The sequence below is a fragment of the Pleurodeles waltl genome, chromosome 5, assembly GCF_031143425.1.
Source record: "Pleurodeles waltl isolate 20211129_DDA chromosome 5, aPleWal1.hap1.20221129, whole genome shotgun sequence".
NCBI classification, from domain to species: domain Eukaryota; kingdom Metazoa; phylum Chordata; class Amphibia; order Caudata; family Salamandridae; genus Pleurodeles; species Pleurodeles waltl.
Genome location: NC_090444.1, coordinates 960,698,171 through 960,710,458, shown reverse-complemented (window position 1 = coordinate 960,710,458; position 12,288 = coordinate 960,698,171). Strand labels below are relative to the sequence as shown.

Sequence of the window (12,288 nt, the reverse complement as noted above, 5' to 3'; positions counted from 1 at the left end):
AGTGGTTTTCAGTGAGGAACCTGCAAACAGAGTATCCTCCAGAAAGATAGTTAATGAAAATAAATAACTTGTTCTTCTGATATTGCTACTTGCGGACTCCTCCCTACCAGAACTATCCAAGATTTATCTCCATAGCGGTGGGTCTGAGGAGACAGTAAATCCTGCAACAGATATGGCAACTGACTACCTGTGAGGACTTTGGAGCTGAGACAGTGATGCCTAGTGAAGCTGTGGACCAAACCACATTGTGGCTTGGCAAATGTCCTACATGTGAATACCCTGAGAATGCTGAAAAAGCAGCCTTTGGCCTAGAGAATGGACTCTGAGGTCCTTGGAGGGGAAGAATCCTTAGTAGCAGTGGCACAGCAGATCTTGATGTAAAGAGCAATCCAGTAAGAAAACATGCAGTTATGAATTACGTTGCCCTTCACAAAGCCATTTTATGAGGAAGGAAATCTAAGCCAGCAGGACCAGCTTGACAGGAAAAAATGATGGTGGATAAAGCCTGCAGCTTGTTAAAACACCAAGTGGAAGTAATAGCAATCAGAAAAACATATTTTATATTGTGCAGCTTCAAAGTACTAGTGTGCATTGGCATGAATGGCAAATTGATCAGAAAAGAGAGCACCAGATTAAGGTCTCACTGTAGCATGACAAACAGCGAATGAGTGTTTGGGAGAGTGGAAGGTGAAGAGAGTTGGGAAAACCATGCAGAATAGGAGACATCAACATTGATGGCTGATCTAGCAAACAAAAGCTGCTTAATGGGATGGGATAACTTGTCTCCGTAGAGAGGTGCTGGGAATATCCCCGGAACTTGTGGTATTGCAGGTGAAAATAGCCTCTAAGGTAAGTCTATCCAAAGGAGCAGGTCATTGCTCTCCCTTGTTTAAAGTACTCCAAGGCTGAGCCTGCCTTTTTGACAAAATGTAAGCTTAAAAAAAGTACAAGTTACTTACCTTTGGTAACAATATATCTGGTAGAGACATATTCTAGTTGCAGATTTCTTACCTTAGAATTTTCCCCCAGGCTTCAGACTGGATCTGGAGATTTTTCTTCAAGCAAAAGCCTTGCGCATCGTTAGGTGGTGTTGGTCGACTCCGCGGGCGTCGTAGTTGCCGTGATGATGTTGGGAGTAGTACATAGACACCGCCTCAGTGCAGTGATGTCAGTTTCTTTTCATGACTTTCCACGTCAAAGTGCAGAGCGGCAGGGAACAGTGAAATTGGTGCGCTAGAGCTAAGACCCTGAATGGGAAGCTCTGTCCCTGGAAATCAGTTCGCAAGCGGGGAGGATGGGTGGGTCAGTAAGGAATCTGCAACTAGAATATGTCTCTACCAGATATATTGTTACAGAATGTAAGTAACTTGTACATATGATAGAGACTTCTAGCTGCAGATTCCTTAGAATAGACACCCAAGCAATGCCATCCTCGGAGGTGGGCTGCGAACCAAGATCATACTAGAAAGTCCTGCAGGACCGAACGACCAAAGCTGCCGTCCCTACGGACCTGACAGTCCAGGCAGTAATATTTAGTAAACGTGTGCAGGGATGCCCACGTTGCTTCCTGGAAGTGATCCAGGACAGGAACTCTGCGTGCTAACACTGTGGAAGCAACAGTTGCTCTGGTGGAATGAGCCCGCAAGCCCTCAGGGGATTGCTTCTTTGCCAAAGCGTAGCACATCTTGATGCAAAGAAGGACCCACTGTGAGACAGTAGGTTTTTGCACCGCCTTCCCTTTCTTTGCACCCACATATCCAACAAAGAGTTGATCGTCCACCAGAAAATCTTTATGACGATTGAGATAGAATGCCAATGCTCTTTTTGGTTCCAGGCGGTGGAGTTTCTCCTCCTCAGAGAAGGATGCGAAGGTGCATAAAAAGTAGGCGAAGTGATGGACAGGCCTACATGAAAAGGTGTAACGACTTTGGGAAGGAATGAAGCCTTAGTGTGTAACACCACTTTATTTGGGTGCACAGACAAAAATGGGGGCTTATAAGATAGAGCCTGAAGCTCACTCACTCTGCGAGCAGAAGTGATGACAGAAAGAAAAACAGTTTTGAAAGTAAGGCACCATAAGGGACAATTGTGCATTGGCTCAAAGGGAGCACACATTAAGTAAGTAAGTAATGACAAGATTGAGGTCCCACTGAGGCATGATAAATGGAGTGGAAGGAAACAAATGGGTGAGGCCCTTAAGGAATCTACTAACAATAGGAGACTTAAAAAGTGAAGGCTGATCAGGCAAACTAAGAAAGGCTCAGATAGCCAATAAATAGCCTTTAAGAGTGCCCAAAGCAGAGCCCTGCTGGGCCAAAGAAAGAATGAACAAAAAAACCTCAGAAAGAGGCGTAGAGAGGGGATCAACAGGGTGTTGGTACACCATGCCACAAATTTATGCCAACAACAGGCATACACCATTTTTTGTGGAGGGGCGCCTGGTTGCCAAGATTACATCAAAGACTTCGGTTGGAAGGTCAAAAGCTGTCGCCGCCGCTCAATCTCCACGCATGAAGGTGGAGATTGGACAGGTTCGGGTGGAGAACCGTCCCCTGTTGCTGCGACACAAGATCCTCCTGAAGGGGCAGTCTAAGTGGAGGATCGGTGGCCATGCTCAGTAGCTCTGATTACCATACTTTCCGTGCCCAGTCCGGAGCAACTAAGATCACTTGGTCCCAGTTGTTCTTGATCTTTTTCACAACTCTGGACAGAAGTGGTAGAGACCTTGCGCCACCTCCGGATGGGGATGCCATTCGTGATCGGCTATGCATCGACTGCTGAGTTTGTCTGCTCTGGCATTCAGAGAGCCAGCCAGATGCTGAACCACTATGGTGATGTCCTGATGTGCCAGCCATGTCCAAAGGTGCAGCGCCTCCTGACAAAGGGTCCAGGACCCTACTCCGCCCTGTTTGTTGCAGTACCAGATGGGGGGTAGTGTTGTTCGTGAACACTTGCACCACTTTCCCTTTGAGAGAGGTAAGAAATGCTTTTAACGCAAGTCTGATCACCCGGAGCACCAGAAGATTGATATGGCGTCCAGACTCCGCCGGAGACCAGAGGCCTCTGATCTACGCCTCTCCCATGTGGTCACCCCATCCCAGAAGTGACGTGTCCATCATTATGGATAGATCTAGTTGGGGAAGGGAGTGCGATCTGCAGTTGAACCAATGCCGATTCGAAAGCCACCACCGCATGTCTTTCGCAGTCCCCTCTGAGATCTGGACCATGTCCGCAAAATTTCCCTGATACTGCGCCCACTGAAACTTCAGGTCCCACTGCAGAGCCCGCATATGCCAACTGGCATGTGTCACTAGCAGGATGCATGAGGCCAAGCACCCTCAGTCATACTCTCCGAAACCCAAGCTAGAGGCTGAAAGATCAGAATCATAGCCTGAATATCCTGGACTAGCTTTTCGGGAATATAGGCCCAAAACTGCACTGTGTCCAGAACAGCTCCGATGAAAGAGAGCGTCTGAGAGGAGACTGGTGAGACTTCGGCACGTTTATAGTGAAACCCAGCGTGTGCAGGAGGTTCGCCATAGTCTGAAGGTGGGAGACGACTTTCTGGGGAAAGTCAGTCTTCAACAGCCAGTCATCAAGGTAGGGAAAGACTGAAACCCCCAACCTGCGCAGATGAGCTACAACCACCTCCATCACTTTTGTGAACACTTCAGGGGAGCACAGTAAATTGAAAGTGCTTCTGAACTACCACGAATCATAGGTAACGTCTGTGGGCAGGCAGGATGGGAATATGGAAATAAGCATCCTGCAAGTCCAATGCTGCCATCCAGTATACAAGGTCCAAGCCAAGGCAGACAGGACCTGAGTAAGGATGAGCATTTTGAATTTCTCCTTCTTGAGGAAGAGATTGAGGGCCCAAAGAACTAGGGTAGGACGTAAGTTCCCATATTTTTGGGCACCAGAAAGTATCAGGAATAACAACCACAACCAACTTCTGGCGCAGGGAACCTCTCTATGTCTCCCTTGGCCAAGAAAGTCAAGACGTCCTGGCGGAGAAGCGCAAAATGATCCTCTGGTAAACAGCTGAATGATGGAGGCATGGCTGGTGGAGCAGTCTCGAAGGGGAGGGAGTAGGCCCTCCAAACAATCTGCAAAACCCACCTGTCCACAGTGATGGATTCCCAGGGGGGCAGATGACAGAGAATCCTGCCGCCAGCTGGACCGGAGTGAGGGGACGGTCTAGGAGGGGTAGGGGTGGAATGAGCAGACCTCTGGTTTCTTGTCCCACAACCACATCGGATGCCTCGACCCTGGCCACGCAGCGGTTGAACAGCATGGGTGGCACAGTTGCTGGGAAAGGGACACGACAGGGAGCCCCTTCTGTGGTGAAAGGTGGACTGTTGGGGACGAGGGGTAGTGGAAAGGCCGAGCGTAGGAAGCTGGCTCTGAATATACTATCTCAAAGTGAGAGAGAGTGTGCACAGAGTCCAGGGGTTCCCCAAGAGGCTTGACAGAGGCAATAATAGATAATACTAATGCTCTATTTGTGGTAGTGTGGTCGAGCAGTTAGCCTTATCAGAGGGTAGTGTTAAGCATTTGTTGTACACACACAGGCAATAAATGAGAACACACACTCAATTACTTAACTCCAAGCCAATAGGTTTTTACATAGAAAAAATGTATTTTCTTAATTTATTTTAGAACCACAAGATTCAAATTGCAGGTAAGTACATTAAATGTAAGGTACTTGGCAAAGGTAAACAAAGGACTTTGAATTAAAACAATAATGTACTCAGCTTGGCATAAAATGGCAATAAGCTATTTTAAAAGTGGACACTGCAAAATTCAACAGTTCCCGGGGGAGGTAAGTACAGGTTAGTTTGTGAGGTAAGTAAAGCACTTATAAGTTCAGTCTCCAGGGCATTGGCAGCCCACCGATAGGGGTTCAAGATAACCCCAAACACCCAGCACCAGCAACACTGGGCCGGTCAGGTGCAGAGGTCAAATAGGGGCCAAATACAATTGGCACCTATGGTGGCTAGTGGTGCTCCGGTTCCAGTCTGCTAGTAGCTAAGTACCTGCATCCTTATAGAACAGACAGGGTGAGGTGAGGGGGGGGGGGGAGGGTTGTAGAGCACTGGGTGGGAGGGGGAACACACAAAATACACCCTCAGTGGCACAGGGCCGGCCGCGTGCAGTGTGCAAACAAGGCATCGGGTTTTGTATAGAAATCAATGGGGGGCCACTCTGACTATGCAGGCAGGGCCCCAGGGGGGCTTCTCAGCCAGCAACCGACTGGGCAAAGGTGAGGGCCGCCTGATGGTTACTGCTGCACCAGTACTTGGATCCTCACGGGCCTGGGGGCTGCAGGTGCAGTGCTTCTTCCAGGCCGTCGGGTTCTTTGTTACTGGGCAGTCGCTGTCAGGGGGGTCCTCTGGATTCTCTCTGCAGGAGTCGCCATGGGGGTGCAGGGAGGTCGGCTCAGGGTGGACACATCGTTGGAGTTGCCTGGGGGTCCTCTCTGCAGTGTTGGTTTCTCTGGACACGGGTCGGGGCGCCGGGTGCAGAGTGGTGGGGACTCACGCTTCAGGAGTGAAGTGAGAGTCCATTTAAAGATGGTTTCTTCTTGTTGCTTTTGACAGAGTCGCTGTCCACAGGAGTTTCTTGGTCCTTTGGAATTGCAGGGCAGTCTTCTGAGTCGGCAGAGGTCGCTGAGCCCACAGGATGTGTCGCTGTTGCAGGTTCTTTGAATCTGGAGACAGGCTGATAGGGCTGGGGCCAAAGCAGTTGTTGTCTCCTCCGTCTCTGCAGGGTTTTCAGGTCAGCAGTCCTTGTTAGGTCATCAGGAATCTGATTTCCTGGGTTCAGGGTCGCCCCTAAACACTAAATTTAGGGGTGTGTTAGGGCTGGAGGGCAGTAGCCAATGGCTACTGTCCCTAAGGGTGGCTACACCCTCCTTGTGCCTCCTCCCTTTGGGGAGGCGGGCACATCCCTATTTCTATTGGGCTAAATCCTTCTAAACAAAATGTGGAGGATTTTTCAAGGAGAGGGTCACTTCAGCTCTGGTCACCTTAGGGGTGGACCTGGCTGAGGGGGTGACTCCTTGTTTTTTTCTCATTATCTCCTGAACTTGCTGCCAAAAGTGGGGGCTGTGTCTGGGGAGTGGGCCTCTCCACAAGCTGGAGTGCCCTGGTGCATTGTAACACGAAGCCTGAGCCTTCGAGGCTCAGTGCTAGGTGTTACAGTTCCTGCAGAGGGGAGAGTGAAGCACCTCCACCCAGTGCAGGCTTTGTTTCTGGCCTCAGCAAGCAGAAAGGCTCTCACCCCAGGGAGTCAGAAACTCGTTTCTCAGTGCCAGGCTGGCACAGACCATTCAGTCCTGCACTGAAGGATTGGGTAAAATACAGGGGGCATCTCTAAGATGCCCTCTGTGTACATTTTGTTTAATAAATCCAACACTGGCATCAGAGTGGGTTTATTATTCTGAGAGGTTTGGTACCAAACTTGCCAGTATTCAGTGTACCCATTATAGAACTATATAGTGTACATCTGTTCGTGGCATGAGACGCTGCAGATTCACATGCTGTGCACTATCCTGCCCTCTAGTGTTGGGCTCGGAAATTTACAAGTTGTTTTTCTTCGAAGACGTCTTTTTGAGTCACGAGACCGAGGGACTCCTCCCTTTCGGCTCCATTGCGCATGGGCGTCGACTCCATCTTAGATTGTTTTTCCCTGCAGAGGGTGAGGTAGGAGTTGTGTATATGGTAAAGGTGCCCATGCAATGGAGTAAGTATGTATGTACAGAATGTGTATAAAAGTGATATATATATACAAATTTCCAAATGTACATGTTTCATCAACCTATAATGTACAATTTTTATCAACTTATAACGGCTACAGGCTCCCGGGGAGGCGGGAGGGCGCATGTGAATCTGCAGCGTCTCATGCCACGAATAGATGTACACTGGGTAAGTGACATTTTCCGTTCGATGGCATGTGCAGCTGCAGATACACATGCTGTGCATAGACTAGTAAGCATTTATCTCCCCAAAAGCGGTGGCTTAGCCTGTAGGAGTTGAAGTTGTCTGAAATAATGTTTGTAATACAGCCTGTCCTACTGTGGCTTGTTGTGTTGTTAACACATCTACACAGTAATGTTTTGTGAATGTATGAGGCGTAGACCATGTGGCTGCCTTACAGATTTCTGTCATAGGTATATTTCCAAGAAAGGCCATTGTGGCACCTTTCTTTCTAGTGGAGTGTGCCTTTGGCGTAATAGGTAGATCTCTTTTTGCTTTAATATAGCAGGTCTGAATACATTTCACTATCCATCTGGCAATGCCTTGTTTGGATATTGGATTTCCTGCATGAGGTTTTTGGAAGGCTACAAACAATTGTTTTGTTTTGCTAAATTGATTTGTTCTATCAATCTAGTACATTAGTGATCTTTTAATGTCTAACGTATGTAAGGCTCTTTCAGCTACTGAGTCTGGTTGTGGGAAAAAAAAACTGGGAGTTCCACTGTTTGGTTTAGGTGGAACGGTGAAATGACCTTTGGTAAGAATTTGGGATTTGTACGGAGAACCACTTTACGTTTATGTATTTGTATAAAGGGTTCTTGTATAGTAAATGCTTGTATTTCGCTCACTCTTTTAAGAGATGTGATAGCTATTAGGAAGGCTACTTTCCAGGTTAAGTATTGTATCTCACAAGAATGCATGGGTTCGAATGGTGGACCCATGAGTCGTGTTAGTACAATATTGAGGTTCCACGAGGGGACTGTGGTGGTGTTCTCGGGGGTATGATTCTTTTTAAACCCTCCATAAATGCTTTGATGACTGGGATTCTAAAGAGTGATGTTGAATGTGTAATCTGCAGATAGGCAGATATTGCTGTGAGATGTATTTTAATGGAAGAAAAAGCTAGTTTAGATTTTTGTAGGTGTAGTAAATAGCTTACAATGTTTTTTGTGGAAGCATGTAGCGGTTGAATTTGATTATTATGGCAGTAATAAACAAATCTTTTCCATTTGTTTGCGTAACAATGTCTTGTAGTAGATTTTCTAGCTTGTTTAATGACCTCCATACATTCTTGTGTAAGGTCTAAATGTCCAAATTCTAAGACTTCAGGAGCCAGATTGCTAGAATGACGATGCTGGATGTGGGTGTCTGATCTGTTGTTTGTGTTGAGTTAACAGATCTGGTCTGTTTGTTAGTTTGATATGAGGTACTACCGATAGGTCTAGTAGTGTTGTGTACCACGGTTGGCGAGCCCAGGTTGGTGCTATTAGTATTAGTTTGTTTTGACTCATTGTTTACCAGATACGGAATGAGTGGGAAAAGCGTAGGCAAATATCCCTGACCAGCTCATCCATTACGCATTGCCCTTGGAGTGTGGGTACATGGACGCGAAGTTTTGGCATTTTGCGTTTTCTTTTGTTGCGAATAGGTCTATTTCTGGAAGTCCCCAGCGTAGAAAGTAAGTTTTTAGTATCTGGGGATGAATTTCCCATTGTGTGTTTGTTGGTGATCTCGACTGAGATTGTCGGCTAACTGGTTTTGAATTCCAGGGATATACTGTGCTATTAGGCGAGTGTGGTTGTGAATCGCCCAATGCCAAATCTTTTGTGCTAAGAGACACAGCTGTGATGAGTGTGTCCCTCCCTGTTTGTTTAGGTAATACATTGTTGTCATGTTGTCTGTTTTGACAAGAATGTTATTGTGGGCTATTAACGGTTGAAATGCTTTCAATGCTAGAAACACTGCTAACAGCTCTAGATGATTTATATGAAGTTGCCTTTGTTGAGCGTCCCATTGTCCCTGTATATTGTGGTGGTTGAGGTGTGCTCCCCACCCTATCATGGAAGCATCTGTTGTGATCACGTATTGAGGCACAGGGTCTTGGAATGGCCGCCCTTGGTTTAAATTTATAGGATTCCACCATTGAAGCGAGGAGTGTGTTTGGCGGTCTATCAACACTAGATCTTGAAGTTGACCCTGTGCTTGTGTCCATTGTGTTGCTAGGCACTGTTGTAAGGGCTGCATGTGTAGTCTTGCGTTTGGGACAATGGCTATGCATGAAGACATCATGCCTAGAAGTTTCATTACAAATTTCACTTGATAGTGTTGGTTTGGGTGCATGTTTAGTATTACATTTTGGAAGGCTTGAACCCTTTGTGGACTTGGAGTGGCAATCCCTTTTTGTGTGTTGATTGTTGCTCCTAAGTATTGTTGTATTTGACACGGTTGTAGATGTGATTTTTGGTAGTTTATGGAGAACCCTAGTTTGTGAAGGGTTTCTATGATGTATTTGTTGTGTAGAAGACACTGTTTCCGAGTGCTGGTTTTTATTAACCAATCGTCTAAGTAAGGGAATACGTGCATGTGCGGTCTCCTGATAGGAGCAGCTACTACTGCAAGGCATTTTGTGAATACCCTTGGTGCTGTTGTTATCCAGAACGGTAACACTTTGAATTGGTAATGCACGCCTTGGATTACAAACCTCAAGTATTTCCTGTGGGAAGGATGTATGGGTATGTGGAAGTAAGCATCCTTGAGATCTAATGTTGACATGTAGTCCTGTTTGAGCAAGGGAATCACGGCTTGAAGTGTCATCATGTGAAAATGATCTGATTTGATGTAAAGATTTAGTGTTCTGAGGTCTAATATGGGTCTCAGTGTTTTGTCCTTTTTTGGAATTAAGAAATACAGGGAGTAAACACCTGTTCCTTTTTGATGGTTGGGTACTAGCTCTATTGCTTCTTTTTGTAACAATGCTTGGACTTCTAGTTGTAACAGATCTAAGTGTTGTTTGGACATGTTGTGTGCTCTTGGGGGCACATTTGGTGGCAAATGTAGAAATTCTATGCAATAACCATGTTGGATAATGGCTAGGACCCACGCGTCCGTAGTTATGTTTTCCCAATTTTTGTAATAATCTGTGAGCCTCCCCCCCACTGGTGTTGTGTGGTGGGGGTTTGTGACGTTGGAGTCACTGTTTAGTTTGTGGGTTTTTTTGGCTTTGGAATTTCCCTCTTGTTGTAGGGAACCCCTATATTGTCCCCGAAAACCTCCTCTTTGATATTGGCCCTGGTATGTGGGTCTGGCTTGTGAGGTGGAAGGCTGTGTGCTCTGGGCCTGAAACCTCCCTCTAAAGTGCGGCTTCCTAAAAGTGCCTCTGCTCTGTGGGGAGTAGAGCGCGCCCATGGCTTTGGCCATGTCAGTGTCTTTCTTCAGTTTGTCTATTGCTGTGTCCACCTCCGGTCCAAACAATTGTTGTCCGTTGAAAGGCATATTCAGCACAGCCTGCTGGATTTCTGGCTTAAATCCTGGAGGTACGTAGCCACGCGTGTCTCCGAATGGTTACCGCCGTGTTTACTGTTCTGGCCGCTGTGTCTGCTGATTCCATAGCCGATCTTATTTGGTTGTTGGAGATAGTTTGGCCCTCTTCGACAACCTGTTGGGCACGCTTTTGGAAATCTTTTGGAAGGTGTTCAATGAAATGTTGCATTTCGTCCCAATGTGCCCTATCGTATCTTGCCAATAGAGCCTGCGAATTGACAATTCGCCATTGATTGGCTCCCTGTGCTGTCACCCTTTTGCCTGCTGCATCGAATTTCCGACTTTCTTTGTCGGGTGGTGGTGCGTCTCCAGAAGTTTGGGAGTTTGCCCTTTTCTGGGCTGCTCCTACTACCACTGAATCAGGAGTTAACTGTTATGTAATGTACACAGGGTCCGTAGGGGGAGGTCTATATTTTTTCTCCACCCTAGGTGTGATGGCTCTGCTCTTGACTGGGTCTTGAAACACCTGTTTGGCGTGTTTTAACATGCCTGGTAACATTGCAAACTTTGATATTGGCTGTGCGTAGATGACAGGGTATTGAACAAGAAGTCATCTTCTATGGGCTCTGCATGCAGTGCTCTGTTATGAAAAGTAGGTGCCCTGGAAACCACCTGCATGTAAGCAGTACTGTCCTCCGGTGGTGATGGCCTTGCCGGGTAGCAATCCGGACTATTATCTGAGACAGGTGCGTCATACAGATCCCATGCATCCGGGTCATCCTGGCTCATCCCTGTGTGCGACGGTGACTGCATCATTGGGGGTGTTGCTACTGGGGACAGATGTGGCAAGTGTGGTGGCGATGGCTGTGGAGAACACTGTGGTGGTGTTTTTTCTTTAGCCATTTTAGCTTTTGGCTGCATTTCCGCCTCATGGAATGCAAGCTTTTGCTTCATCTTAATTGGGGGAAGAGTTCTGATTTTCACCGTGTCTTTTTATATATGGAGCCTCCTCTGGGTATGGTCTGGCTCTCCTATGCCCAGCTCTTGTTCAAACCTGTGGCCTTGTAACTGTGAGGAAAGGCCCTGTTCTTCTGTATAGGAGCTGTGTTTCAGCTCCGAGGATGCGTGTTTCGGCACCTAAACCTTTTCTGCAGTCTTTTTCGGCTCCGAAGAAACCTTTTTGGTTTTCGGGGTGCCGACCTCTTGGTGCGAGTTTGGTCGGAGCCGGTATCTCGGTGCCGAGTCTGTTCAGAGCCGGTATCTCGACCGGAGTCGGATGTCTTCGGCTGCTGGGAGGCCTTTTTCGGTACCGATGTTTTGTCACCGTGCTTTCGGGTAAAGCCATGGCCTGTTGGCGGTGGCGTCCCCTGGGCCTTAATGATTTTCGAGTGAGTTTTTGCCGGGGCTGGTTTACTCACTGTTTGTTGCCTCGTCGGCTGTTCACTCTCGGGCACGTCCGAGTCCGAATCTGGAATGGAGAATATCTCCTCTTCTTCGACGTCGGGATGTCCAGCCGGTGCCGACGCCATTTGAAGTCTTCGAGCTCTACGATCCCGCAGTGTCTTCTTGGATCGAAATGCCCGACAGGCCTCGCACGTATCCTCTTTGTGTTCGGGGGACAAACACAGATTACAGACCAAGTGTTGGTCTGTATAAGGATACTTAGCGTGGCATTTGGGGCAGAAGCGGAATGGGGTCCGTTCCATGAGCCTTGAAGATGCACGCGGTCGGGCCGACCAGGCCCTGCCGAGGAGTGGAGGCCCCGAAGGGCTGCCGGAGCTCTTCTTTTCTTCGGTGTCGATGTGCTAGCACTAACCTGGTACCAAGCGCAAACAATACCGTCAAATTTTCCGATTAATAAGTATCTTTTCCGAACCGAAACACGGAGCGAAGAGGAACACGTCCGAACCCGATGGCAGAAAAAACAAAAAAAACAATCTAAGATGGAGTCGACGCCCATGCGCAATGGAGCCGAAAGGGAGGAGTCCCTCGGTCTCGTGACTCGAAAAGACTTCTTAGAAGAAAAACAACTTGTAACACTCTGAGC

The 12,288-nt window shown here is 47.4% G+C and overlaps 1 protein-coding gene across 2 annotated transcripts in view; it reads right to left on the bottom strand.

The window, feature by feature from the left end:
- The window catches only part of AHCTF1 (AT-hook containing transcription factor 1), a 1,009,458-nt gene that overhangs the window by 267,782 nt on the left and 729,388 nt on the right, over positions 1 to 12,288 (bottom strand). The window lies entirely within an intron of this gene.